Source organism: Arachis ipaensis, chromosome B9 (assembly GCF_059453495.1).
Source record: "Arachis ipaensis isolate K30076 ecotype BB chromosome B9, ASM5945349v1, whole genome shotgun sequence".
Taxonomy (NCBI): domain Eukaryota; kingdom Viridiplantae; phylum Streptophyta; class Magnoliopsida; order Fabales; family Fabaceae; genus Arachis; species Arachis ipaensis.
In genome coordinates, this window is record NC_142444.1 from 59,835,488 (window position 1) to 59,848,930 (window position 13,443).

The 13,443-nt window shown below is 36.8% G+C and overlaps 1 non-coding gene across 1 annotated transcript; it reads left to right on the top strand.

Moving 5' to 3' along the window:
* Window positions 1–3,974: 3,974 nt before the first annotated feature.
* LOC148544810 (small nucleolar RNA R71) lies at window positions 3,975–4,078 on the top strand. The gene has a single exon (XR_015900546.1). It is a non-coding gene; the product is annotated as a small nucleolar RNA R71 (small nucleolar RNA).
* The last annotated feature ends 9,365 nt before the right edge of the window (window positions 4,079–13,443 follow it).

Below are 13,443 nucleotides of genomic sequence, written 5' to 3' on the forward strand. Positions count from 1 at the left end.
TAAACTAATTTCAAGATAGAATTCGAAATCATGTACTTCTTGTTCTTTTGCAATTAAAAATATTTTTCATTTAAGAAAGGTGAAGGATTCATAGGACATTCATAGCTTTAAGGCATAGACACTTAAACACTAATGATCATGTAATAAAGACACAAACATAAATAAAACATAAGGCATAGGAAATGAAAAATAGAAAAATAAGGAACAAGAAAATTAAAGAACGGGTCCACCTTAGTGATAGCGGCTAGTTCTTCCTCTTGAAGATCTTATGGAGTGCTTTAGCTCCTCTATGTCTCTTCCTTGCCTTTATTGCTCCTCCCTCATGGCTCTTTGGTCTTCTCTAATTTCATGGAGGAGGATGGAATGCTCTTGGTGCTCCACCCTTAGTTGTCCCATGTTGGAACTCAATTCTCCTAGGGAGGTGTTGACTTGCTCCCAATAGTTTTGTGGAGGAAAGTGCATCCCTTGAGGTATCTCAGGGATTTCTAGATGAGGAACTTCCTCATGCTCTTGTTGAGGTCCATGAGTGGGCTCTCTTGTTTGCTTCATCCTTTTCTTAGTGATGGACTTGTCCTCTTCAATAAGGGTGTCTTCCTCTATAACAACTCCAGCTGAATTGTATAGGTGACAAATGAGATGAGAGAAGGCTAACCTTGCCAAAGTAGAGGGCTTATCTGCCACCTTGTAGAGTTCTAAAGATATGATCTCATGAACTTCTACTTCCTCTCCACTCATGATATTATAGATCATGATAGTCCGGTCTATAGTAACTTCAGACTGGTTGCTAGTAGGAATGATTGAGCGTTGGATGAACTCCAACCATCCCCTAGCCACGGGTTTGAGGTCAAGCCTTCTTAGTTGAACCGGCTTGCCTCTTGTGTCTCTCTTCCATTGAGCGCCTTCCACACAAATGTCTCTAAGGACTTGGTCCAACATTTGATCAAAGTTGACCCTTCTAGTGAAAGGGTGAGGATCTCCTTGCATCATTGGCAAGTTAAATGCCAACCTCACATTTTCTGGACTAAAATCCAAGTAATTCCCCCGAACCATTGTGAGCCAATTCTTTGGGTTTGGGTTCACACTTTGGTCATAGTTCTTAGTGATCCATGCATTGGCATAGAACTCTTGAACCATTAAGATCCCGACTTGTTGAATGGGGTTGGTGAGAATTTCCCAACCTCTTCTTCGGACTTCCTGTCGGATCTCCGGATATTCACTCTTTTTGAGCTTAAAGGGGACCTCAGAGGTCACCTTTTTCTTGGCCACAAATTCATAGAAGTGGTCTTGATGCACTTTTGAGATGAATCTCTCCATCTCCCATGACTCGGAGGTGGAAGAAATTGCCTTCCCTTTCCTCTTTCTAGAGGTTTCTTCGGCCTTAGGTGCCATTAGTGGTTATAAAAAAATAAAAAACTTAAGCTTTTCCACACCAAACTTAGAAGATTTGCTCGTCCTCAAGCAAAAGGAGAAAGAAAGGAGTAGAAGAAGAAGAAATAGAGGAGATGGAGGGGGTATGTGTTTCGGCCAAGAGGGAGAGAAGTGTGTATATTGTGTGAAAATGAAGGTAGTGAGGAGGGGTATTTATAGGGTAAGAGAGGGGGGTTCGGTTATGAAGGGGAGGGTTTGGGAGGGAAATGGTTTGAATTTGAATGGTGAGGTAGGGGGATTTAATGATGGATGGATGTGAGTGGTGAAGAGGTTGTGGGGAAGAGGGTAGGATTTGATAGGTGAAGGGTATTTGGGGAAGAGGTATTGAGGTAATTGGTTAATGGTGTTTGGGGAAGAGTGTTATGAAAAGGTGTGAAGAGGAGAGAAGAAGAAGTGGGGTAGGTGGGGATTCTGTGGGGCCCACAGATCCTGAGGTGTCAAAGAATTTGAGTCCCTGCACCAATCTAGCGTTCAAACGCCCATTCTGTGCCAAATCTGGCATTTAATTCCAGCTCTGCTACCTTTCCTGGCGTTAAACACCACTCTGCTGCCCATTTCTGGCGTTTAACGCCAGCCAGACGCCAGACAGCCCTTTCTGGCGTTAAACGCCCAGAGTGCTACCCATTCTGGCGTTTAACGCCTAGAATGCTGCCAGGCTGGGCGTTAAACGCCCATTCTGCTATCCTTACTGGCGTAGTAAGCCTGTCCTCCATGGTGTGCTATTTTTAATGCTGTTTTTCATTCTATTTTTTATTTTTTTGTTGTTTTTATGACTTCACATGATCATCAACCTAAAGAAAACATAAAATAATAATGAAAAATAAATAAATATAATTAAATAACATTGGGTTGCCTCCCAACAAGTGCTTCTTTAATGTTAATAGCTTGACAGTGAAGCTCCTAGAGAGCTTCACAGAGACTCAGAGCTTAATGATGGCCTCCCAACACCAAACTTAGAAGTTGAGTGTAGGGGCTCTGTTTGACTCTGTATTGAGAGAAGCTTTTCATGCTTCCTCTCCATGGTTACAGAAGAAGATCCTTGAGCCTTAAACACAAGGTAGTCCTCATTCAATTGAAGGACTAACTCTCCTCTGTCCACATCAATCACAGCTCTTGCTGTGGTTAGGAAGGGTCTTCCAAGGATGATGGGTTCATCCTCTTCCTTCCTAGTGTCTAGGATTATGAATTCAACAGGGATGTATAGGCCTTCAACCTTCACTAAGACATCCTCTACAAGTTCATAAGCCTGTTTCCTTGAATTGTCTGCCATCTCTAGTAAGATTCTTGCAGCTTGCACCTCAAAGATCCCTAGTTTCTCCATTACAGAGAGGGGCATGAGGTTTATACTTGATCCCAGGTCACACAGAGCCTTCTCAAAGGTCATGGTGCCTATGGTACAAGGTATTAAGAACTTTCCAGGATCCTGTTTCTTCTGAGGTAATTTTAGTTGAACCAGATCATTTAGTTTATTGATGAGTAATGGAAGTTCATCCTCCCAAGTCTCATTACCAAATAACTTGGCATTCAGCTTTATGATTGCTCCTAGATATTGAGCAACTTGCTCTTCAATAATATCTTCATCTTCTTCAGAGGAAGAATACTCATCAGAGCTCATGAATGGCAACAGTAAGTTCAATAGAATCTCTATGGTCTCTATATGTGCCTCAGATTCCTTTGGTTCCTCATTAAGGAACTCCTGAGTGGCCAGTGGACGTCTATTGAGGTTTTCCTCAATGGAATTCACTGCCTCTCCCTCCTCTATAGGTTCGGCCGTGTGGGGTATGTTGATGGCCTTGCACTCTCTTTTTGGATTCTCTTATGTATTGCTTGGGAGAGTACTAGGAGGGAGTTCAGTAACTCTTTTACTCAGCTGACCCACTTGTGCCTCCAAATTTCTAATGGAGGACCTTGCTTCAGTCATGAAACTGAGAGTGGTCTTAGATAGATCAGAGACTACAGTTGCTAAGTCAGAGTGGCTCTGCTTAGAATTCTCTGTCTGTTGCTGAGAAGATGATGGAAAAGGTTTGCTATTGCCAAACCGTGCTCTCCCACCATTATTATTATAGAAGCCTTGATTAGGCTTTTGTTGATCTTTCCATGAGAGATTAGGATGATTCCTCCATGAAGGATTATAGGTGTTTCCATAGGATTCTCCCATGTAATTCACCTCTTCCATTGAAGGATTCTCAAGATCATAAGCTTCTTCTTCAGAGGAAGCTTCCTTAGTACTGCCTGTTGTTGATTGCATTCCAGACAGACTCTGAGAAATCATATTGATTTGCTGAGTCAATATTTTATTCTGAGCCAATATGGCATTCAGAGTATCAATCTCCAGAACTCCTTTCTTCTGGGTTGTCCCATTATTCACAGGATTTCTTTCAGAAGTATACATGAATTGGTTATTTACAACCATTTCAATGAGTTCTTGGGCTTCTTCAGGTGTCTTCTTCAGATGAAGAGATTCACCAGCAGAGTTGTCCAATGACATCTTGGATAATTCAGACAGACCATCATAGAATATGCATATGATGCTCCATTCTGAAAGCATGCCAGAAGGACACCTTCTGATCAATTGCTTGTATCTTTCCCAAGCTTCATAGAGGGATTCACCTTCCTTCTGTCTGAAGGTTTGGACTTCCACTCTAAGCTTGCTCAACTTTTGAGGTGGAAAGAATTTAGCCAAGAAAGCATTGACCAACTTTTTCCAAGAGTTCAGGCTATCTTTAGGTTGTGAGTCCAACCATGTCCTAGCTCTGTCTCTTACAGCAAAGGGAAAAAGCATAAGTCTGTAGACCTCAGGATTAACCCCATTGATCTTAACAGTGTCACAGATTTGCAAGAATTCAGCTAAAAACTGATGAGGATCTTCCAATGGAAGTCCATGAAACTTGCAATTCTGCTGCATCAGAGAAACTAATTGAGGCTTAAGCTCAAAATTGTTTGCTCCAATTGCAGGAATTGAGATGCTCCTTCCACAGAAGTCAGAAGAGGGTGCAATAAAGTCACCAAGCATCTTCCTTGCATCTCCACCATTGTTATTGGGTTCGGCCATCTCTTCTTCTTTTTCAAAAAATTCTGTCAGGTCCTCTCCATAGTGTTGTGCTTTAGCTTCTCTTAGCTTCCTCTTTAGAGTCCTTTCAGGTTCCAGATCAGCTTCAATAAGAATGTTCTTATCCTTGTTCCTGCTCATATGAAAAAGAAGAGAACAGAAAAAGAAGAGGAATTCTCTATGTCACAGTATAGAGATTCCTTATGTGAGTAGAAGAAGAGAAGAATAGAAGAATGAGAAGAGAGAAATTCGAACACAGAGGGGGAGAGAGGGTTCGAATTTTAAAAAGAAGAGAAGTGTTAATAAATAAATAAATAAATAGAAAGAGATGAGAGAGAGAGAATTCAAATTTTAAATTAAAATAAAAGAAAATTATTTTTTTGTTTTTATTTTAATTATTGGTTAGTATTCGAAAATTAAGGGAAGAAATAAAAGTAAATTGAAAGCTAAATAAATTACTTAATTAAAAAGATTTTTGAAAAAGTGGTTAGTGATTTTCGAAAATTGGAGAGAGAAAAGTAGTTAGGTAGTTTTGAAAAAGATATGATTGAAATAGTAAACTTTTAAAATAAAACAAAAAGTTAAGTGGCTAATTGAAAAAGATTTGAAAATCAATTTTGAAAAGATAAGAAGTTAGAAAAGATTTTGAAATTGATTTTGAAAGGATATGATCTGAAAGTTATTTTGAAAAAGATTTGAAAAGGAAATTAAAAAGATTTGATTTTGAAAATTAAAGTTGATTACTTGACTAACAAGAAACTAAAAGATATGATTCTAGAATTTAAAGATTGATCCTTTCTTAATAGGCAAGTAACAACTTAAAATTTTTGAATCAAAATATTAATTGCTAGTATTAATTTCGAAAATATGAAATAAAAATAAGAAAAAGATTTTGAAAATCAATTTTAAAATTTTCAAAAAACATGAAAGGAAATTGAAAAAGATTTGATTTTGAAAAATATCAAATTTTTAAATTTAAATTTGACTTGATTAACAAGAAACAACTAAATTTTAAAACTTTATGATTAAATCAATTCAAATTTCGAAATTTATGAGTAAAATAAGGGAAAGATATTTTTTTATTTTTAATGAGGAAAGAGACAAACATAAAAATGATGCAAAACACAAGAAATTAATATCAAAACTAATAATGCATGCAAGAACACTTTGAATGTCAAGATGAACATCAAGAACACTTTGAAGATCAAGATGAACATCAAGAACATATTTTTGAAAATTTTTAAGAAAAGAAAGATATGCAAGACACCAAACTTAAAAATTTTTATTCTATAGACACCAATAATTCAAAAAATGCATATGAAAAACAAGAAAAGACACCAACAAGAGAAATTTAAAGATCAAACAAAGAAAATCATCAAGAACAACTTGAAAATCATGAAAGACACATGCATGAGTTTTCGAAAATTTTTTGAAAATTTAAAACATGCAATTGACACCAAACTTAAAATTTGATACTAGACTCAAACAAGAAACACAAAATATTTTTGATTTTATGATTTTATTTTTTTTGTAATTTTTCGAAAATTAATTGGAAAAAAGAAAAATAAATAAATTCAAAATTTTTAATAGGAATTCTAGGAATCATGCAATGTTAGTCTAAAGCTTCAGTCTAAAAAGATTAGACATGGCTAGCCAAGCTTCAGCAGGACATTACATACAACAGCTAAATTGAGGAGAAAGATAAAGAAGCTCTTCTAAGGATAAGTGAAACCTCGGTCCAAAAGATTAGACATGGCTTAACAGCCAGCCAGGATTCAACATATCTCATGAAACTCTAGAATTCATTCTTAAAAATTTTGAAGAACATATATTTTTATTATTATTAAATTTTTTTTGAAATTTTTTTCTAAAATAAATAAAAATAAAAAAAAAGCTTAAACATAAAATAAAAGTACCTAATCTGAACAACAAGATGAACCGTCAGTTGTCCAAACTCGACAATCCCCGGCAACGGTGCCAAAAACCAGGTGCACGAAATTGTGATCTCAACTGCGCCAACAACTTGGCATGCACGATCGTAATCTCAACTCTTTTTCACAACTCCGCACAACTAACCAGTAAGTGCACTGGATTGTCCAAGTAATAAACCTTACGTGAGTAAGGGTCGATCCCACGGAGATTGTCGGCTTGTAGCAAGCTATGGTCATCCTTGTAAATCTCAGTCAGGTGGATTCAAATGGTTATAAGGTTTTGATAATTAAAAGATAAATAAAATATAAAATAGGATAGAAATACTTATGTAATTCATAGGTAGGAATTTCAGATAAGCGTATGGAGATGCTTTGTTGCTTCAGAACCTCTGCTTTCCTATTGCCTTCTTCTAACCATGCGTTACCTCCTTCCATGGCAAGTTGTATGATCCTCTCGGATGAAAACAAATCCATCTGCGTTGTCACCGGAGGGCTAATCATCTGTCGGTTCCCGCTAGCGTCGGAATAGGACCATTGTCCTTTTGCACACTGTCACTTGTGCCCCACATTCGTAGGTTTGAAGCTCGTCACAGTCATTCCTTCCCAGATTTTACTCGGAATACCACAGACAAGGTTTAGACTTTCCAGATCCTGGATCCTACTCGAAATACCACAGACAAGGTTTAGACTTTTCGGATCCCAAGAATGGCTGCCAATAATTCTAGCCTATACCACGAAGGTTTTAATCTTAGATTAGAAACCCAAGAGAGTATACTCCAGCTGTCGTCCAATGACTACGTTGAACATCATGTAGATCGCTTTGTGGTTGTCAGGCACGCGACCTTGGCTAAGCGAGTAACGAAAATTGGGTGATTGTCACGGGTCACCCCTTCATTCTAACTTAACTGAATTAAGTACGAGAGTATATATTGGAGAAAAAGTAGGCGTGAATTGAATAGAAAACAGTAGTAATTGCATTAATTCATGAAGAACAGCAGAGCTCAACACCTTAATCTATGGGGTGTAGAAACTCCACCGTAGAAAATACATAAGTGAAAGGTCTAGGCATGGCCGTGAGGCCAGCCCCCATAGTCTAAGGACTAAACATTCAGAGATTAAAAACTTCTAAAATAAATCTCTAAAAGTAGTTTTTATACTAAACTAATAACTAGGGTTTACAGAAAATGAGTAACTAAGTGCATATAGTGCAAAAATCCACTTCCAGGGCTCACTTGGTGTGTGCTTGGGCTGAGCATTGAAGCTTTTTCATGCTTAGGCTGTTCCTGGAGTTAAACACCATCTTTGGTGCCAGTTTGGGCGTTTATCTCCAATTCTGGTGCCAGTTTGGGCATTTTACGCGAAGATGTTTTAGGCTGACTTTGAACGCCAGTTTGAGCCATCAAATCTTGAGCAAAGTATAAACTATTATATATTGCTGGAAAGCCCAGGATGTCTATGTTCCAACGCAATTGAGAGCACACTAATTGGGCTTTTGTAGCCCCAGAAAATCCATTTCGAGTGCAGGAGGGTCAGAATCCAACAGCATCTGCAGTCCTTTTTCAGCCTCTGAATCAGATTTTTGCTCAGGTCCCTCAATTTCAGTAAGAAAATACCTGAAATCACTGAAAAATATACAAACTCATAGTAAAGTCCAGAAATGTGATTTTTAAATAAAAACTAATAAAAATATAATAAAAATTAACTAAAACATGCTAAAAAGTATGTAAAATCAATGCCAAAAAGGGTATAAATTATCCGCTCATCATGATGCCAAATGGCGCATCACTGGCGTTTGGCACCGTGAACGTTGGAATGAGTGCTAAGTTACGTGAACATGGTGCCTAACTTCACATAGCTCAAGTTTGGCACCAGACTCTGATTTCGAATGGCTCCTGTGTGATCTTCACCAAATCTTTTGATTTAATTTAGTTTTTAAAATTAGTTTTGTATTAAGAAAAGATATTTTTAGGTTTTAGAAATAATAGTTTACAATTATTAGGATTAGATATAAAAGGAGAATATTTTCGGACTTAGGGCCTCTTCTTCTCTCCTTCCACACTTTACACTTTTCTTTGCTAGGGTTTTTCGCACCATGAGCAACAAAACCTCCATTGTTAAGGTTAGGTGCTCTGTTTATTTAGATGGATTAATAACTATTATTTTCTACTTTTGATTTATGCATTGATTTATATTCAAGAATCAGTTTTGTTCTTTGTCCTATGGATTAAAGTATATTGAAAAATAACTCTTTTCTAAGTTGAATTCTTGTTGAATCTTGGAAAAGTTACATCACCTGAATAACAGCTTGAAACTGAATTCTCATAACTCTCTAATTATCTGAATTTAATGTGACACGTGACATATAATCATATCATTGGATCTTTAGGGTTTAGTGTGGCTTATAAACTAGAGTTTGAACTTAAACCCTCTAATTAGATTAAGTGACCAAGGAATTGGCAGTTAATTGAGTTAGAAGAGGATTAAATTACCAAGGAATTGGAGTCTAATCACTTAAAGTTTGCTATGAATTGAATCTTTGCATAATCAAAGTATAATGAGAATTGTTAATCCTGAAATTTGAACATCTCCAAAATTTTAACTGTTTTCTCACATTATTTCTCACAACCAATTTATTGCTTGCTCTCTTCACTCTTTTGAATTACTATTCAATGCACTTTGAACTCAAAACACTCCTTTTTGCTTTTCTAACTAAGTAAATCACTCAATTATTGTTATTTGATCCATCAATCCTCGTGGGATCGATCCTCACTCACCTGAGGTATTACTTGGTATGACACAGTGCACTTGCTGATAGGACTTGAGCTGATAATGAAACTAGAAAGGTAGGGTTGGGCCTAGAACAAGGAAGTGGATGAATTAATGGGCTAGATAGGGATAATGTGAGAGGCCCAAGGAAAGCTACTGATATGGGACCAAAGGGAAGTTCACGTGATGATAAAGCTAACCAGGATAGTGATATACTATATGAATATGTGTTTGAGGGTTTTGTCACTGCTGTTTATTCTGAGGATGAGAGAGGTCCTGTTGGTCCAGACTTTAATGAGGACAATGCTTATGGACATGTACAGTTTGACTTAGGAATGTAATTTGCAACAATGGAGCAATTCAAAAGGGAACTTAAGGATGTGTTTGCTAATGATGGTAGGGATTACATGTATGTAAAGAATGAGCCTGGTAGGGTTAGAGCAAAGTGTACAGAAGAAGATAGCCCATGGCTGATCTATGTGTCAATGAATTCAGTTATTAAGGCTTTTGAGGTTAAAAGCTTTCTACAATGAGCAGGCATGTATAAGGAATTATGGAAGCAACCTGACTGACAGAAAATGGGTGGCCGAGAAACTGGAAAAGCAATTGAAGACTCAACCAAAATTGATACCAAGGGAGGCCATGGAACACATGAAGCAGGATTACAATATGCCGCTAAATGAAAAGATGATTACACAGGCATTAAAATAGGCAAGAAAGACTGCTTTTGGAGGAGAAAAGACACAATTTGAAAAGATGAGGGATTATCTGCATGAGTTACACAAAAGTAACCCTAGGAGTAGTACTCATATGGATACTCTACCTCAGCCTCAAGATCCAAATCTATTTGAGAAGGTTTACATAAGTGTTAATGCTTGAAAAATAGGGTTTAAGAATGGGTGTAGGTCACTTATAGGACTTGATAAATATTTTTTAAAAGGCTACTATGGAGGCTAGCTTCTATCAGCAATTATACAAGATGCAAATAACCATGTATTTGTCATAGCATTTGCTATGGTAAAGGCTAAAAACACTGATAACTAAAAGTGGTTTTTGAATTTTCTGCAAGATGACTTTAGGGGGAATATGCTATTTGAATGGAATTTGATGTCTAATAAGCAAAAGGTATGCACCTTTACTTTCAACCTGTCATTTCATATTATTGATATTATGTACTGATAATGGTTATAGCTCATCAAACATTGTTGTTAATGTAGGGTCTTTTTAAAGCAGTCAAGAAAGTCATGCCAAATGCATTTCATAGGAATTGTGTTTTGCATATGTGAAAAAATTGTGAGTTGAGGTTCAAAGAAGATGACTACTCATAAGAGGCTTTTAGGGACTTACAAGGGACGGCTGACACCAGTACAACAGATGAAATTGGACAAATTGATCAAGCCAAGAAGTCACAAGTGAAATCTTCAGTGGTGTGATGATAAGGACAAAGTTGTGTTCGAAGTCACAAAAAATTCACACAAACTTGGAGTAAACTTGAAACATTACATATGCACGTGTAATTTGTGATAGCTTACAGGTCAATGTTACAGTATTCATGTATTAGATCTATGTTACAGTTTATGCCACCTAATGTATTCTAATATAACTCAATTCTCAATATGTTGTCAAGGTTTACCTTGTGTTCATGTCATTGCAACCATATCAAGGGTGAGGGTTACAACAGCAGAGGAGTTTGTGTCTCCATTCCTCACTATAGAAGCTATAAGGAAGACTTATGACATCTCCATCAATCCTGTGAATAGTGAAAAATTCTGGAAGTCAACTAATTTGTTGAAGTCTGATACTCCTAGAATTATAAGGCATGCAGGTAGACCAAGGATGAAGCGAAGAGAAGCTGCTCAACCTTCTCCACCAATTAATGGAGACAAAGTGAGGAGAACCTTCTAAGTTACCTGCAGCAAGTATAAAGAGAAGGGTCATTACAATAAAACCTGCAAGGGAACTCCTTAAAATCCTAATTGGCAGAAAAAAAAAAGCAGAAGAGAAACAATTTAGCACTTGTAGTTGTTAACCCAGACCTACCTAATGCTGACATTCCCATAGAAATTGATGCTCCTCCATCTTAGGTAAAAAAGTCTACACCTTACTCTTAATATACAAATCTATTTCTCAAGGTAGCAGTGTGACACTATGTGGATGCTGTTTCAGGGAGGAGCACAAGTGCTTAACCAAAATGACTTTGACCTTCACAAGCAAATTAGGGTATAGGTATCTGAGTATTTCCATACTTTGAACTATCTTTTTTTGGGCTAACATAGGCTAAGGCTTGGAAGAATAAGAAAAAGATGTCAAAGAGGCCCAATGCCCCACAAAATGTACAAGAAAAAATCTCAGTCACCGAGTCTACTCCCATAGTGGTAAGTTCCTATTATTTTGTCAACTGAAACTGATACATTGTTTTGTAGGTAATTCAGATACAAACTCATCAATAACTGTTTTTGTTAATGTATAGGAACCTCAACATGAATATGCATCACCACCCTAACCAACTCATAAGTTCAGGCTCAAGCAAAAGGATATTTAGGCCAGCAACTTCTCTGAATCCTAAACCATGAACAACTCATGGACCTATTGAGCCTGCATTAAATCAGACTCTAACTCATGGACCTACTGAGCCTGTACTAACTCATAGACCTATTGTGGTTCAGCCTACATCAACTGAAGGTCCTACATCCCAACTCATCACAAGCCAACCTGCACCAAACAAACCTAAAGCAATATCCTAGGAAACAATGGCTGCAGCAAGTGGAGGGACTTTCTCAAGACTATTCAAGTTTATTCTAATACTAAATTTTAGGCCATCTAGACAGAAGTAGTTTTTTAAGGTGATTATCTTTTAAGACATGGATTTAGTTACTTTATGTCTGTGCTGTGTTTGTATTTTTCTTTTACTACTATTAAACTTTTAAAATTTGTGACAGCCTGTGAAGTCATATGGTTAGTGCCTCACATGGTTTGTGAGTAACACATGGAAACTTTTATGTTATTTTAAAATGATCATATAGCATAATTGTGTCACTTTGTTGAAACCTTACTGTTAATAATTGAAACCTTCGAAATTGATACATACTTCCTGAAATGTGACAGGATGACTATATAATAGGAAATTGTCAATTAATCTAGGAACATAGTTGATCACAATGACATAGTGAAAGCTACATTTGTATACTCAAATAGCACTAATTACAAACTATTAACAAAACAACACTAACAAAATAGTACTAACAAAACAGTACTAACAAAACAGCACTAACAAAGCACTGAGAAATCTCCCTAACATCATCAACTAGCAACTAAACTAAACCCCATTGCTAATACAATGCATATGAAACTAACTCCAACCACTTTGCACATGTTAACACCACCACTAAAATGTTTAACATTCTTGTATTCAATAATCTTCATCTCCAGCTTTGCAATCCTTTTTTCCATCTTTTTTATTAGGTCTACAACTTCATGTTTTGTGGATAATTCATCAACATCGAAGAATGTAACATACTCATCTAGCCAAGTAAAGTATTTACAATGTGGTGTTTCAGTCTACAACTAAGATACTTGCTGTTAAACTCCATATAACACCAAATCTTTCAGAAAACATCAACCAAAATACAGAATTTACCTTAAAATAAGATGGCGTAAATGTGATGCGCGATGTTTTGTCAGTATCGAATTTTACCAATGAATTCCGTCATGAGTATAGTCTAAACCAACAAGCTATAACGCATCAAACATAGAAAATATGTGTCCACAATTCCAAATCAATAACCGAGAGTATTAGTCCCGAGTCGTTCTCCCTAGGAGTTGCCCTAAGATGCATATCATTGGTTAGGAGTTGTCTTGGTGTTGGGATTGAATACAAGAAAAGTAAATGAACTTGAATTAAAACAATGAACAACTAACAATTAGACTAAGGGACACAATAATTCAAATCAAGCAAGGGTGAATGACAATCAATCAATATAAAATCCTTGGCTAGGGGTGAGAATTGGAATTTCTATCCTCATTGCCTCCAACAATTGTGATAAGAGTTGGTTATTGCTCCACTTAGTTAACCTCTAACTATGAAGGAAAGTCAAGTGGAGATAATCAATTTGAGTCCACAACTCCTAGTCAAATCCCAAGGAAATACTAGAGTTAGTGTCATTCAAATCAATTAGCAATTTCCAATTATTAATCAATAAAAGGTATTGACAATTCAAGTGTCTCCAATTATCCAAACCCCGAGCCAAGAGTGAAGATCTACTCCATAGC